We start from the raw sequence: 17,574 nt of genomic DNA, 5'->3' as shown, positions 1-17,574 counted from the left end.
CGGTTCTTTCACACGTCCTACTAGAGAGCGAATACATCTTCGAATTGTAAGCAAATAACCTTGATCGATAAATTCCTATCGATCTAGGCCAATCGATAACGATTCAACAATCAACTCTGTCCTTCGAACCGTTTCCACAGTTGATCTTTGCTGTCTTCAACTTGAGAGATGACCCACTTTTTCAACCAGAATGTGGAAGTTTAATTTAACATATGATCGATCTGCAACATTAAGTGAAGCGTAACATTTCAGCCACTAATCGGTGCGTAGGCTATTATTTTTCTTGTAACTAAACCCACAAATTCTTTTGTAGCTTCTCACATTTGAAATTCACTCGGCAGAAATTTATCAACGAAGATGGTCAAACGTATCATCCCATAGAATGCTGCAGTAGACACGCGCTTTTTGAAAGTTCCCTTTGTGTATATGCAAATTTTTGGTAATTAATCACTATTCCATTTGAGTCAGGCATTTTCAAATTGGAGATGAAGAAGTGCCTCAGGGGTGTCCGACAAAAAGGGGAGGTATGTCAATCCCAAATAACAGGCTGACAATACTTGAGGACTTAAAATTTGATTCGGCTAAAATTTACAGCCTTGCGTCTTGACAAATCGATTGTATAAACCACACACCAGCATGAATCAAAATGTTCTGAGACAGCTTTTAATTGAACCTTAAATTATTCATCATGGAATCAATTCATTAACCGAGTTTCAAACAGTTCATCAAGAAAGTTACTCCACGGTTAGGTAGAATGAATCGGATTTTTGTGTACCAGAGTGGTGTACTGACTGCATCATGAAGATTCCTTAACTTTAGCTTATTTATCCCAGCATCTTACCGCAACCTCATAAAGTAAGCATGACATGTCGTATCGTTGCAAAAGTTAGCATGAGGATGCAACTCTTTCCGTTTCATGATCGAGTCAATTCCTTAGGAGCGAATAAATTGCACATTCTTTATTCATTGGTTTTAATGGAGTTCCACCTTCAATCGGCCACGGAGGCAGAAATAGCGTGCCGAAGTTTTCTGATTGAAGCCTCTCTAGAAATAGTCAAATTTCTGGCTTAGTTTAGGTTTAAATGGCGATATTCAATAATGGCTTGACAGCCTGATGGACATTTGGATGAAAAAAAAAAAAACAAAACATGAAAAACAGTAAATGAAATGCTAATCATTTATGTTTTCAGGTGAATTTTCATTTCTAAACGCTGAAATATTCATATTGATGGTGTCAGCACCTTCTTAGCCAAATGATCTTAAATTTTCTCAACAGTTAGGATCAGTTTAGCTTTGGTTCTTGCCCAAAAATTGAACAACAATAAAATTCAGGACTTCATATTTGGGATGATTATGCATGGATACTATTACTGGACAATTATTGCATCAATATAAGTAGTAATGTGCGGCTCATTGCCAGAAAGGATCAGTTTCTCCGGAAAGGATTTGCGCGTCTAATGTTGTTTGGTTTCATCATAAAATTCAACGTCAGTCAGTGTTCATTTCAATCCATTTCGGTGAGTTAGGTATATATGCACAAAGATGGAAGGGGCCATTTTAGAATACTCGTAAGTACCATATAGACCGCGAAGGTGATTTTTGCGGGTCTGGTCCCGCAAAAGGACTCTTTAATATAGAGTATCAGTAACCAAACTTTTAAAGAAGGGTTGCCTTTCAAAGTTTTGAGGTGGGAACCGACTGAAGTGCTGCAAAATCAACGCGCACCAAGAATAAAGCTGTTACACTTGTATCGGGTGCGTCTTGTTATTTCAACACTCTCCGCTTTGAAAGGCTTAAATTTGCTCTTGCTCAGTGGCGTTAACTTTTCAGTTTAGAGTTAATACAAAGAACACTCCATAACGAGGACAGAATAAAAACAAAACACACGGAGAACACGGGCAGCAGACGGATATCTGCGCTTCAGTGCGGGCCTTCCAACACATTGAAATGCACTTTTACCAAGACTCGTGTTGAAGTGCGTTTAGTCTCATGCTGTTGGCACATAATCAATCGCAGCGCGGCGCAGGGTGTTCATTAAACGCCCGCCGGATTACTCGCGAAATAAAAGAATAAAAAATGAGCCGCAGAAAAACGAATAAATAATAATAAAAAAAAGAAGGGAAAAAATGGAAATTCGATCACTGTCATCGATAAAACGCAATCGCTAGAGCATTGGCGAGCAGATAGGTGTGATTAATTCCTATTCACAGGGATATAGACTCCCTGCCCCTCTCCCCTCCGCAGCCGAATCTTGTCCCTTTTAATAAACCCTTTTATTTATATTTTTAACTGTGCCAGATTCTCCGCCAGTATTTTTACAACTTAATTAATCGTATTTACATATGCTTCGCGCTCGTGCCTGTAGCTACATGGTACTCTTTTCATGGGAAAAAGAGGGATTAAATGTACAAAGAAGATCGTCTCGCTGAATTTCAGAATGTGCGCTTTTAGTTTTAGAAATATTGAGAGAGTCGGTAAAAAGACTATGGGATTATTATGCAGTCAAAAAATAACCAACCGCAAGTGCCTTGTTTGTGGTAAAGGCGTGGAACTCTCAGAAGTTTCCGCTGACAGTGTGGCCAGCTGGTTCTATTGACAGTGTTCGTTTATATAACTGAGAGAGTATTATTTGAAATTTGAGGCAACTTTGTGGCAACGTTACCAAAATATTGGCAGCGGTGGTAGCACCGGTAATAAAATCGATGCTGGTGTTAGTGGTATAATAATAGTGGTAATAAAAGCGGTAGCGGTAGTAACATTGTGGCTGTGTTGCCATAACATCGATTGCTCTCTTTTTTTAAAATAAATCTGAATTATTTTGACGCGGTGTCACAACGTAGTCTGTATTGATTTTAGGCAATATTAACACGAATAATTACAGAAACTTGGTCAATAGTACTAAATTGTTTGAAAACTGACAAGAACATGTGATTAAGGCAGGCAAAATGGTTTTAAAGGTAAAAGGCAATAAAAGGAAAAAAAACTATACCGTGTAGTTATACCACAACTGAAAGGAGCTACTTCTGCATTATTAAAGTGTCACTGATAACTTCAAAACATTAAAAAAATTGACTTTTTGCAGACATTTTAAAGTTAGAGAGCAAAAAATTGGAAAATTTAGAAAATCACCAAAAGAATTTGTCGGCGCTATTGCCAGTTGCCACCGGGAGCAGTGATTTATTTCAAACATGTTTAATGAAAATTCCAGCTTGAATTTTTTTCCCTGGTATGTTTGAAAGTATAACAAAGCATCCAACACTAAAAACATAATCAGTCTTAAAAATATGATTTTTTTTTCTCCAACTTGGGGCGGCCGTGGCCCCCAGGGAGAGCGTCATGGGAGAAAAATCTATACCACAAAAACGTTCTTTTTTTATGAATCGACTCCTTCAATATTCGTACTCAATCCTGGGTCACCTTGTATTTAGAGGGGAACTTCAAAGTTGCGTGGAATGTACGCGACCCAAGGAAGGGGGAAGGTGTAAAAATTTCGCAAAAAGCTTGACGTCATTTATGTACGTTCCCTAAGAGTAGTGTCCATAAATAACTTTGTCGATATACGCAGCAGAATGAGACCACGCATACTTTTATGGATAGCTTTCATTTTAGCGCGTCATACCCAAGTTGCGCCGATGAAAGGGTCCTGCAGGGCTCTCCTGTGATGGCCCTGTCGACTTTTACGTGTCGCCAAGAGCTGTTATTACGGCATCTTAAACGCTACTCTACAATCTCCTCTTATACAGTTACCCGCCCTCCCCCTTGGCTCAACCGCACCTCAAGTTCGAGAGAGTGAAGACATCACAGAGTGCTGACAACGAGCTGAGTGAGGATTAAAATTAGTATGTAATGTAATAGTCGGTGACTAGACAAGACACACATACACGCGCGAGCCAACACTGTCGAAGATTGAGCTGTGTCGCACAGTGGACCGAGTCGATAGGGAAGGTCGGACAAAATTTGGAAACTTTGAAAGCTTATAACTCCAGTTATACAAAACTTTGAGATTTTAAAAGTGGTTCCATTGGTTTCCGCGTAAAATTTTCTTCTTGTAGCACCCCTTAAAATTTAAAATGAGGCGAATTAAGCATCAAAATTTGCGGTTTTAGTAAAAAATTTCATGTCCGACCTCTCTGATCGACTCGATCCACTGTGTGTCGGTGGGTGTTGAGTGGGGCTCGGGTGGTCGCGCGGTAACAATGCCAGGCCGACCTTGTCCCCCCTTTCTTTATCATACTTTCACCGTGGTCTCAAAGAACTTTCTCTCTCGCTTCAATCAAGCTTTGGTTATGATTTTTACGCCCAAGTCCGAGTATTTTATGCGTCCAGTTTTCATTGGTCGGTCGACGGAGCCTCTATCTTTTCGGAGAAGAACAGAGACGATGTGTTTCACGGGCCAACAATGTAGGCATCGTCATCGGGCACGTCAGAAGTGATTTACGGTAGCAAGCAGTGGCGTGGCGTGATTTACGATTTATCGATTGATCTACCATTTAAACCTATGGAAAAGGATCGCTAAACAGGGTGTCCGCAGCGAACACCTTAATGATCGATTTTTTACCATTGCTCCAAATGGGGAAATATTGATTTATCGCAAAGCACGCCACGCGCCACTGGTAGCCAGTGATGATCGATGAACGATTTGATGATTAGTGAAGGAATATACAGAGTGTCCCAAGGTTAAACGGCCAAACCGCAGGAATGTGCTCTATGGGTCACAAATAAGTACCCTTCTTCTGTAAATGTTTTTTTTTTTCCCCCTTCTCAAATGTATCCACAGCTGCATGGTGCTCAACCCCCTGCCCTGATTTTTGAGGAATCGTCCTTTTTTCTGAGTTTTGGTGAAGTTTATGGACCAAAGCTTTCCATAATTGAGGCGCTGGGTGCATAAAGGACATTTCTTGGTTGCGCTGTCTCAGAGTCTTCGCTAATGTTTTATCCATTATGACAGAAATATATCTATGGAGTTTATTGAAACTTTTGGTGAATTTTCTTTATGATTTTACATTGCTGGATGTAAAAAAATGGAGAAAATTCACTGAAATTCTTCCTCATAATATAAATTAGCAATGGCGATTTTGGAACCCTGCAACCAAGAAAGACCCTTCCTGCACCCAATGCCTCGATTTTTTGCGTTGAATTTATCCATAACCTCAAAAACACCGAAATTTTAAGTTAAATGTGGCTTTCAGGGAGTAAAGCAGAAGGGATAAACCAAGATTTTTCTACCCTAGAATAGCCCTGCAGTTAAAAAAAGCAGCAGCCTCTGCAGCCCTTAAAATCCCCTGTAGTTAAGGGGTAGCTACCCAACTCTTAACAATCGGCGAAATGACATTACATACTTACCCAATTTAAAAATATCTTTTGTTTTGATTTTTTGCCTAGAAAAAACATATCAACACACGCCTTTTATAAGTCAAACGCAGAGACCAAAAATGTTGTTCTAGGTTTTCATTTCGTAATTTTTATTTTTTCTTCGCCGATTGATAATGCATTTACAAAATGCATGAACTTGAACGCTGAATACGAGCTTAAATGGGTGCCTCAATTGATTTCTGACGTGAGGGTTTAGTCGGGAAAGAAGGTAGGAACAGAGTGATTTGCGAAGACAGAGGGCGAATTCAACTTTTGAAATATGAAAGTTTAAATGCTTCTGAAGTTTTTAAATTAGCTCCCCGGAGAAAGACGATAATGTCTATTCACGTCTTTAAATGCTCTCTCGCTCTTTTGGCGGCGCTGTTTTATTCCTTTAGTTTTATGACGTTTTGATGGCGTTGAAAGCTTCCCGCTTACCTGGGCTTATACTTTGGGTTTGATTAAATTTTGCACGCCGCACCGCGCTTTCCTTCCAATTTCGTATCTCACCAAAACGACTTGCTCGAGAATGTATCCTCAAAAGTATTATCCTGGTGACCTATGTTATTGGCGGGTGCATTTTCAAGTGAGTAAGCTTACTTCGCCAAAAAATAATAATCCCCAAATATAGAAGAAGAATTAGTATAAGAAGCAATGAATGAATAAATCTCGTAGACGACGCTTCAAGGATTTGAGATGTGTGTACTTTCTCGGTTAAATTTCGCGAGGGACACGATGCCACTGGTCGTCTTTGAAATAAACTCTCAAGCTCAAACAAAAGCTCTCCAACTTAAGACCGTAATGGTGGGGATCTCCCACGTTATAGCGAGAGTCTTCCTCTAGCTAATTGGAGTCCCCACACGGAGTGGCATCCTACCAATGTATATTTGCTCCCTATCAAGGAATCTTAGTATAACGTAGGCAATGCCTCTTACGGCTTGCTAGCTTTTTTGAGCTTGGGAACCTCGTCTCATAGAAGATCAGTTGTACCAACGTGTTTCTCGCGAAATTTTACGTAAGAAAAAGTACTTCGAGCACAAATCCCTTTGCTTAAGTGGATCAAGGCGAGGCGTGGCCGTGGAGGACGTAAGCCTCCTCCCCTTGTTCGGCCTATAAAAGAGGGATGATAAAAAGGGAAGGAAAGAAGGAAGGAACGAAGAAAAGTAGAGGGAAACACGCTCAGATTTGGTAATTACTCATAACAAACAGACTTAAACTGCATCATGTTAGACGCTTTAAAATTTCGAAAATTTTCTGGAGAGGGCCCGTGGAGGCGTGGACCCCCCTTACGTACACGCTGAAAGTGTCTGAATCGGTCTATGTCCCCCTATGGTATGCAAGAGCTACACTAGATGAAACAAGAGGAGGAGGGAGTAGAAGAAGAGGAGGAGGAAGTAGAAGAAGAAAAAGAATAAGGAAAATAAGGAGAAGAAAATGAAGCAGAGGAGAAGGAGAAGGAAAACTTTTGGGAATCACTTAACAATTAAATTAACATATTGGGCACCTTTGCGGTTGCCACCCCCACGCGACTGCCCACGCACCGTGCTATACGCGCAATGCATGAAGTATCCCAGGGTCTTGTTAAGCGCTACTAATCGACTGTTTTCGATACACGCTCCAGCCAGCCCCGTCTGCGTGTATATATATTTGGCGCCTCTCTTGATGGGCTGTCGCCGTTAAAGGCATTTTTTATGAGGCCGACCCAACATTAAAAATACGATTTTTCCCTCGACTCTGTCCCTTTCATCATGAGTGGACGTGGGGAATCGAAGTGTTTGACTTACCCTGAACGAAGCTGAGCACAAGTGACCATGGATGGTCAGAGGAAGAGCTGCTCGGAATTGTTGAGGACGTGGATGAGGCTGAGGTTGGCGAAAAGGAGGAAGAAAAGGAAGGCGAGGAGGCTGAGGACGAGGGCGAGGAAGAGGGCCGAGACGGCCGAGGAGTTGTCCAGGAGGGCGAAGAGGAGCTCAACCAGGGCGTCCTGCACCTCCTCCAGGTCGGTCGTCAACAGCATGTTCAGGTTCACCCGCTCGCTCACCATCCGCAGAAAAACGCGCATCGCGACTGAACGTCTCACTCCGACAGACGCACACGCGCAGCTCGTCACCCGCACGAATATTCATGAGTCTCCACTGCAGAGACAATTAGGACCGAGTTTAACAGAAAGGAACCAAGCCACATCAGCTATTGCCAAATTTAACTGGGCAATTAAATTTTTTACCGGAGAACTTTTGTGCGGACTCCTTTAAAATTTTCAGGGAATTTGCTACAAACTATGGAGAATTTCCACTGAAATTTGCACAAAAATTCGCACAACCGTTTTCATGTAAAAAATTAAATTGCTCAATTAAATTTGGCAATAGCTGATGTGGCTTGGTTCCTTTCTGTTTAACGCGGTCCATTTATTTTAGAAACCCGGCACTAAGTTTTCATTCTCAACCTGTAGACCACACTGAAAAAAAATTCTCGGCGTTTTTACCAAGGTCCGTTGGTACCTTTACCATCTCACTTTTTTTACCAATTATTGGTAAAAAAAGTGACATCCAGACCAAAAGTACCAAGACAGACTGGTAAGCTTACCTAAAAACCGGTATTTTTACCGTTTTTTTCAGGTAAGAACACCACTTTTATTGGTAATCAATTCCTGGTACCTTTGCCATTTTATCTCGGTAATTTTACCACAGTCGATAAAAAATATTGGCGTTTTTACCAAGGTCCAGTAAAATTACCAAGAGAGTTCAATAATTTTACCGAGATTCTTGGTAAAATTACCAATTCCATAAATTGCAATATTACCAAGAAAAAACTGGGATCAAATAGAACCCTGAATTCTTGGTAATTTTACCCTTTTCTTAGTAAATACACCGAGATTTTTTTTCAGTGCGTGGATGGCATGTAGAGGGGGGCGGGTTGACGGAGAAAAAAACTTCGTGCGTAGTAGAGTACTTCTGAAGGAATTTTTAAGGTGCTTAAGAACGCAAGTGATGGTATAAAATTATTGTATTTTTCCATTTCTAGATTCATGTTTCGCGGAATCCTTATTTTTCTTTTTCATGCATCGCTTGGAAAAAGTGATTTAATTAAAGCAGAAATATTTTTGAATCGGCCACATGTAGTGAATTCCTCCGGAAATAGGAGGGAAATATGCTTGCATTAAGAAAACAGTTGAGTAGACAAGAAACCTGCTTGATTCGCTGCATCTGATTTTTAATTTAAGAGGAAATCATCTAGGGAGCCATCAAACAGACGTGACTTTTTCTCCAGAACACAGAAAAAAAAGTCTGTTGGATCCAGAGTCCAGAGTCTTAAAAAATTTGACAAGAAAAAGTATTCTTGATTCAATCGAATTTTTGCTTGTTTCGAGAGCCAAGCCCCTTAAGTCAAGCGGATTGCTTTTGGATTCAAGCAAAAATCCGATTGAATCAAGAGTATTTTTTCTTGTCAAATTTTGAGTCTGTATTCTGGATCCAAGAGACATTTTTTCCAGGGAATCCTAAAATATGTGTCAGAAATTGCGCATTCTGCTCCTCTCTATGGACGGTCACATTTGAAATTGACTAATCGAATGACGTAGCTACTAAATCGGTCTACGAGTGAATTAAATGCGATAGGGAAAATTCGCTTATGGTTCGTCAGCGGGACGGATGAACGGCGAACAGGTTGACGATGAACGGTGACAGTAGCAGGGGCGCGTCACCCCCGCGTCGGAATGTTTAAACAGACGCGACACGTTTCAGCGTTTCAGCTTCAGCATCGACGCCAATGCCGACGCGACGCTTCAACGCGTTTTATCAATCAGACGCGGGGCGGCAAGGCGCAGCGCGGCGACACGCAGCACACGCGAGCCCACAACCTGGCTGCTTGAGTGGCGAAACGTGAATCATCGATTATCGATATTTCCTCAGTTGAAGACATGGTGAAGAATCGATTATTAAGATACAACCTGATACACCCGATCGTTTTCCATAGGTTTAAATGAACTGCATTTTGCAATTAAGAACTATATTTTCTGGCTCAACTGTAAAAACACTTATGTGCATAGGGAAACTAATGTTACATACGTTGTTTCTGTATTGAGTCACAAAATTATAGTTCCGAATTGCAAAATGTAGTTCAAATGTCAGATCAATTGATTCTTCGCAAAACACGCCGAGCCACTAATCGGTACCCATAATTCACACTGTGCGAGGTCTCATGAGCGAATCTGAGCTCGTGCACTTCATCGTAATCAGAGTTACTTTTAGACCAATCAGCGCGGCTAGCATAACTGTAGTGAAATGTTCGTTGAATTTTAAAAAAAATTGATGTCATCTACCACCCAATGCTAATGCTGCCACAAGTTATGAATAAGATTCCTTCATAAATTAGTAGATTAAGACAATGATTGCTTCTCAAAGTCACAGACTGTGTATAGCAGCGACACAGCAGGAGGATCTGCTCTTCTCTAGAGTGGATTCACTTTTAGTATAATGAGTAAAAGTACTTTTGCAAACTTAAACTTTGCACGATTGGTTGATCTCTAGGCCTGAGGCAGCTTGGACGACCGCCTTAAAGATGGATGCAGAGCTGCCATTTCCTAGAGGATCACTGGCACTTTATATGAGTGGAGGCTCTACATCAGGCACGCATCCATGATAAAAAAGGCTGGAGAGGAAAAGAAGAAGATGAAGAAGAATAATAAGAAGAACAAAGAGGAACTTTTGTGGCAGTCATTTTAAATTTGGCATAGAGTTATGAGGCATGGATAACCTATCTACATTAAGTTATGACTCCTCACACGAGCTGTGAAGTCAAGATTCAAATCCAGACCTTCCTTCTACGCTTATCATATGCATTTCATAATCATTTTCCATTCGTATAACTTCTTCTCTTTGCTTCAGCAAAGGTTCTAACAGACCCACTTGGGTTCAACTACCAGGATACAACTATTCGTGCTTAATGGATATCCATGTTGCATACGCTATAATTGAAGGCGCTCGGAGCGTAGATAACAGGAACCTGGTCGATAACTTGTTGAATGATCTTGATCGATAAAAAACACTACAATATAGGTGTTTTTCGATCAAAACCATCCAGCCAGGAGCAGTAGGTAATGTTGAAATAATCGACACGCAGCTGTGAACTTTCCAAATCGGTAATTTTGTGAGCTTTGATGTCGATAGAAGTTGTTTGAAATAATGAGCGATGGTATCAATTAAAGAATCTGTTCGCAGGATGCATTGCACTTGACAAATTTTTGTGTTGCAGATGAAAATAAGTGAACGCAATGATGGGCCAAATATCGAAATTTAATCGACAGCATGTCGAGATAACCTTAATTGACAGAATTATCGCAAGACTTAAAACGGATTTAGGTCATCCGACAAATGTGTAATGAAGTCTCGATAATCGTCTAAATACATTTAAAGAACCGGAGGTGTTTCTTTTCCAAACTTCTTCAGGAAAGGTCCGCATAAACATCCGTATGCTCGGGAAGACATCCCCCAAACCCTGGTCGATTTTTTGAAATGACCCCCTCCTCAGCCTCTCTCTAAGCCCTTAAACGGCTAAATTGAATTCTAAGTTTTTCGCTGATCATTTGTGACCTCTGCTCTCTTTAAATACTCAATGTAGGTATGAGCGTTAGGGGTTACCCTCTAAAATTGTGGCACTACCCCAATTCGTTGGATGATATGTACATTTTCAATTATTTTTGGTAGTATCGCAACTCAAGTTAAGTTAGTATACTGCAACATTTGTTAAGCTAATTATTGCGGTACCACCTCATTAATTGGAAGCCTCCAAGTTGGGACTTAACCCCTACCTCTTGTTTTTCCACTCGAGCACATCGTGAGCAATTTCTTGACGTGAGATATTTTATTTTTCGCGGAGGTGGGGGGGGGGGGGGGGCTAAGTTTACGGGCATGGTTTTTTCCCGTAACAGATTTGTTTTGCGCTAGGCACCCATTTCAGTCTGGAATCATCCTATATATTTCGGAGAAAACGAAAAATTTCGTCTTAGTTTTCAGGACGATGCGCACGAATGAGAGCCCCCTAGTTAGTTCGGAATCCGTGCAGACTCTTAGATAGTGCATGTTCCCCGGTTGACACGAGACGACCGGGGGTTGTTTAAAGTTCCAGCCTCGCCCAAAACCAGGTTCAGAGGAGGGCCGGGAGTTGGTCATTGTTTCAGTCCAATTATCGACCCCGAACGTGGGGATCCCCCTCCCCCCACCCCCGGAGGGGGGGGAGGGCTCCAGTTGGGGAATTGTCTTGGTTTCTGCATCCGTGTTCTTTGATTCCGCCGAGTTGGGATTCGACGGCTGCGGAGTTGATGAGTTAATTAAACTGAAAAGTTGTCTGCAAATATTTACAATGTCACGCAAAGTTGGGTGCATTAGCGTCGGGCATGATTCCCAACTTAAATTGGAGAAGTTGATCTGATCAGCCGCGCGGTGAGCGGTGATAAGCGAGATCCCCTGCCCCATTCAGACGCGAGTCCTCCTCTTGTTTCCTATGCATTAACTTTCCGCTTTTATTCCGAATTAGCAACTCGGCGGTTGACGTTTCCACGCTCGCGTTGCCGCGGAAAGACAGCAGTAAGTCTGTTTCGGCATGAACTATGAATGACATGTATCTCAATGCACCTCGAGATTCACGCCGCACAGTAGGACAAGTCAATGGGAGAGGTCTAACATGACGTGGAAACCTTAAAAGCTTCAACCTTTGATCTTAAGTCCTTTGACTAAAAAATGTAGAGGTCTGAAAGTGGGTCCATTGGTTTTCTCGTAGAATTTACTTCAAGAAGCACCCCATAAATATAAAATTTGGCAAAATTAACAACAAAATTTGCAGTTCCAGTTAACAATTTCATGACTGAATCATCCTTGGCTCGCTCTTTTACTGCTGATTTCCGTTGTGCAGCAGCTCTGCCATGTTCTCTCCACAAAAACTTGGCTTTTTAGTCAGTGGTTTGATTAGCCATGGTATGAAATTTTGCTGCAATATCGGTGGCGTCTTGCTGTTCCTTTCTGTTTAAATAATTTCTGGGGAACCTCAAGACGAAAATGGAAATAATAAGTCAAAATTTTCTGGTAAGAAATTAAGTTTAAAAAAACAAAAACAAAAAAAACTTGAAAATCCACTTGAATCAGACAGAGTCCATCAGTGGAGAAGAATAAACGGAGGTTTGGAGTTTAACACTACCATACGACTTTTAAAACCTTTTAAAAACAAAATTTTACCCCTTTTTTACATTCCAAATAGCTCTGCTTGCCGTTGAATTTCTGTCAGAAAACCATGTACAACAGGCTATATAACCTGGACTCTAATCGTACATAATTTTTTTCCCCTGAAATCTTAGTAGCAACAATCGAATAAAAAAAAAAAAAAAAAAAAAAAAAAAAAAAAAAAAAACTTTTAAAAAATCAAATAAGGGAGGCAATTTCGAAACGAAACAATGGCAACACTTGTATTTATAGTTTCAGCACCGCGTTTTTCTTGCAAATCAGGCCCGGTGAAACTGAAAAAAGAATCGTGGTAATCTAGAGGTGCGGCTCAGAGCCATCGGGTTGTACGATAATAGATAATGGAACGTCACTTGCAGGTGGGCTGGGCGGCCAGATTAATTAATTCTGAAAAATAAAGCATAAGGATTTAATCAGTCGGAGATGGCACTTCTGTTGTGGTAACGCGGACAATGGTGGCTTCAATTATGCCTTGTCAACTCATTACACCGCACGAGCTGGATTTACCAGCCGTCAATAGAGCCCTCTCTGTCGGGCGTATACAGGTTATGCAGTTTAATATACTTCGATTATTTCAGCTGAAATACGTCGAATCTACAGGACGGTCAGAAACCTCCATCAGTACGCTGAAAAAAAAACAATTTGATCGCATGAGCCAGTGCTCCATTTTGATCAAACCGCTCCATTTTGATCAAACTGCTCCATTTGTCAAATCGAAATTTTGGCTCATGGGATCCAATGTTCAATTAGGTACTATAACTGTATTCGCAAACTTATTTCCTTAGATCGGCTCAATCTGAGTTAGATGAACAAAGTGCGAAACCACATATCGACGGTGAAACTACCAAACCACGTATCTCGTTTACGGTGTTTAAAAATCTACGCTCACATTTTATTTTTTTGAAGTAGACCAAATCAATATCATTCCTTGAAATTTTCACGGAATTTTCTCCGCACAAAGAGGAAAAATCACAGAAATTTTCAAGACTGGATGATAAGTAGTTTTTCATTTAAAAAATAAAGTATGACAGGAAGTCTGCGACGTCGCAAACCGAGATACGTGGTTTGGTAGTTTCACCGTCGATATCTCCATTTGCAACGATGTAAACTTCCTGTCATACTTTGTTATTTCTTCAGACGACGAGTCAACGTCATGGACCACTAGACAGGGTACGAATTTTAGCATTCTAATACATGTTTCTGAACCAAAATTTCACGTAAAACACGATTCGCGCAACGAAAATTACTGAAACCAACTTCTAACGGAGATATTAACATTTTTATTTCACATTGATCACGAGGAATTCGAACTGCCCGCTCACAAGAAACTCAAAGCTCTACGTGAGTCAAATCGCGCACGAAAGCGATCTCGGCAAGCTTCTCAACCGAGCAATGTTCATTTCCCACAATGTTGCTTTCAAACTATAAGTAATTTGCTATAGCTGAGCCAAAGCGTCAAGACTGAGATTGCCAGATTTTTTTATCGCAGAGACGCCCATGATAACGTTTAGCGCGCGATGTGAATCACGTAGAGCATTGAGTTTTCATGAGCGGGTGGTTTCAATTCACGCATCAAGAATCATTAAATATCTTCGTAAGGAGTTAATTTCGGTAATTTTCGTTGTACGTATCGTGTTCTACGTGAAATTTTAGTTAGGAAACATGTATCAGAATGCTGAAATTCGTACCTTGTCTAGTGGTCCATTTCTTAAACATTCCGTGACTTTTCCTCCTCGTTACACTGAAAAAAGTGCCTTGTCCGAGAAACAAGGATTCTAGTCCCCCAGACAAGACCGTCTTGTTATATTTGATCCACAAGGCATTCTTGTTCGTGGGACCCATACAGTCTTGTTCAGGGAACAAGACTTTCTTGTTGCATGAGTCAAAAGTCTAGTCACGGTAACAAAATTGTCTAGTTCTGGGAACAAGACTTGTCTTGTCACAGTATTCGGAAGAAATTAAAATTGCAAAAAAATGTCACAAATTTATATGAATTGCAATTTTTATATGAAAATTTAATTGATCTCTTCTTCCTTCACTCCTCTTACACCAGAATTGTCCCATCCGATCTTCCAAATTTTACCGACCTGATCGGGATTTGAACGCGGGACCATCCGGTTACGGACCGAGTGTCTTACTGACCGAGCTATCCGGGCTAGATGTATAGTGGAGCCGAATTATAAGTATAAGTACAGCCCACAGAATTACTTTTTCATTTTGTTGCTATCTTAAGTCTGTGGAATGCGTAGAGCATCAGATTGTTTGGTTTTTTTCTTTTTTACTATTTACCGTTTACGAAAAGGAATTTACACTCTACATCAGATAAAAATGGAGGCCGAAAAAATGTGTTTCTTCAAGCAACGACGTTTCCTTTGTTCCCTGTTAATGATTCTAATTTTTATTTTTATTTTATATCATGATAATAATTAATAATATATAAATAAATCAAACGTTAAAAAAATAATTATATAATTAGATACATTTGATTTTAAAACATTACGCATGAGCGATTTATTTTTAAAAAAGAATTATAAACTTATCGTATTTACCTTGTCATTAAACATCCAGAAAAATTTTCGGGGAACAATTATTATGCGTAGTTCTTAAAATACTCTTTCAAAATATATAAAATAATACGCTCTCTTTGAATTTGACCGTTACTCGCGGTGAGTAGAGAATCTTGTCACAGTGACAAGACTTTCGAGTCCGGTGGCTCAGAAACCTAGCATATAAAACAAGACTGGTCTTGTTGCATTAACAAACGGGTGTTGTTTCCCAAACAAACTGAGTTGTTCGGCAGACTAAAAGTCTTGTTCCTGAGACAAGGCAGGTTTAACAAGTTTATCTTGTCTCTACGGCACTATTATTTTTTTCAGTGTAGAGGAATGTCCTGTATAAATTTCAAGCAACAAAGTTAGCTCGTTCTCCGATGAAAAAATAAAATAGGAGCGGAGATTTTGAAACACCGCAATGAGATTCGTGGTTCCATACTTTATCCATCGATATATGGAACGAACTTTTTTTCTCCGTAGGGGTGAAGGATATTTAAATTTCCTCTTTTAGTCATATTTTGCCTGACTCCATCAAAATTATCGATGATCGCGAGCTACTTACTAACCATGATATGACATTCAAGCGTGTGAAAGTGTGATATGTCCGCGGCGGCTGACAACAGCACCGATCACAACTTTCTTTGAGCAAACAACCAAGTGTTAGCTCGTCAACACTCTGGTCTCGGTTTTAGCTGTAGAGACATCGCGGTTATGTAGACCAATATCGACGGTGAAACTACCAAACCACGTATCTCGGTTTGCGACGTCGCAGACTTCCTGTCATACTTTTTTTTTTAAATGAAAAACTACTTAACATCCAGTTTTGAAAATTTCTGTGATTTTTCCTCTTTGTGAAGAGAAAATTCCGTGAAAATTTCAAGGAATGATATTAATTTGGTCTACATAAAAAAAATAAAATGTGAGCGTAGATTTTTAAACACCGCGAACGAGATACGTGGTTTGGTAGTTTCACCGTCGATATTTGGCACCTTTAGAGATTTGAATTGTGCTTACCCTGCTCAAACTACAAAAGAAGAACTTCTGAATTAATGTCAAGCTACCAACGTCAACCTCATAAGCCCTGGGCCATGGATGCCTCAGTGAAACATTTTAAACATAAAATCAAGATTTCAGTTTTCTTCGGAGGTTAATACTGTGAATTTATATTTCTAAAAAATAGACTTTTGGAGCTAAGGAAATTCAAGCTGCCTTACCAGTCTGGCCCTGTGTTTCATTACGATAAAACTCTGGTAAACCATTCACTCAAAGTGAAAAATCATTGACTGAATTTTTATTTATTTGATTCTGAGGTTCCTTGTTCCATAGCTGGTCACATCTCGATGATTTTGAAATTTTGAGACCTTTTTCTTTTGCTTTATTGCCTTAAACACCATAAACTCAATAATCATTATTGCATATATCGATGGTGAAATTACCTGACCACGTATCTCGTTTGTGGTGTTTCAAAATCTCCATTTTCATTTTATTTCTTTGAAAGAGAACAAATCAATATCATTCTTGGAAGATTTCCCTGAGAATTTTTTTGAAAAGAGAAGAAAAATCACAGATGTATTTAAGAATTGGACGTATTTCTATCAAACGGAACTATGTGCATTAAAACATGAGCCCTGCAACCCATAAGAATAAACGCATAGCAGGGATCACGCCATAATGCACATAGTTCCGTTTGGCAGAAATGCGTCCAATTGACGTTTAGTAGTTTCCAATTAAAAAAGAAAGTATGACAGGAAGTATGCAACGTCGCAAACTGAGATACGTGGTTTGGTAGTTTCACCGTCTATATATGTATGTATTGTAGAAAGACAGTAAAATTAAAGATATACAAAGACTCAAACCAAATAATATCATCCAATTTCAAACGTCAATATGATACATCTGGTGACTGGTACTTATCATTTCTCACCTAGATTTTTATCTTTCACCTGTTTATTACTTCATTTAATTTTTTATTTTTCATTGCAGCAAATCATGTTTGAACTTCACTCACTATATGCCTTAATCGTATCAAGTTGCTAGCGTTAGGTAACCGTTTTTATCACACATTATTATGTTACGGAGGCAAGTTCTTTGAGTGCGCTGAAAAGCTGGAAAGATGAAGCACTGCTGACCAATATTCACGCTTGAAACGCCTCCTTGAAGTCAGACTGTAAGATTCGTTTGACGCTGCGTTTTTGCATAACTTATTCATTGCAGGCGAACAGAGAGAGCCTTAGACCCGATGAGATAACGTCGCACGTTCAGACAGAGCTAACAAAAAGTCTTGATTCTCATACTGTGTCGACTATGGTAAATTGGAAACACCGCTTGCATCTTGATGTATTGAAACAATCGATTCTACGTAAGATAGACCGCCCTGCCTGTAATCGATATTTATGATGAATTGGACTGCATTTTGCAATTCGGAACTATAAATTCCGGCC

The 17,574-nt window shown here is 40.0% G+C and overlaps 1 protein-coding gene across 1 annotated transcript in view; it reads right to left on the bottom strand.

Moving 5' to 3' along the window:
• Nucleotides 1-7,406, bottom strand: part of LOC109030012 (trypsin-1) — a 42,745-nt gene extending 35,339 nt beyond the window's left edge. The window contains exon 1 of the mRNA XM_072295914.1: nt 7,137-7,406. The gene's annotated coding sequence lies outside the window, so the exon portion shown is untranslated. The remainder of the gene's footprint in view (nt 1-7,136) is intronic.
• Between the last annotated feature and the right edge of the window lie 10,168 nt (nt 7,407-17,574).

This window comes from Bemisia tabaci, chromosome 2 (assembly GCF_918797505.1).
Source record: "Bemisia tabaci chromosome 2, PGI_BMITA_v3".
NCBI classification, from domain to species: domain Eukaryota; kingdom Metazoa; phylum Arthropoda; class Insecta; order Hemiptera; family Aleyrodidae; genus Bemisia; species Bemisia tabaci.
This window is presented reverse-complemented; position numbering and strand designations above follow the sequence as displayed.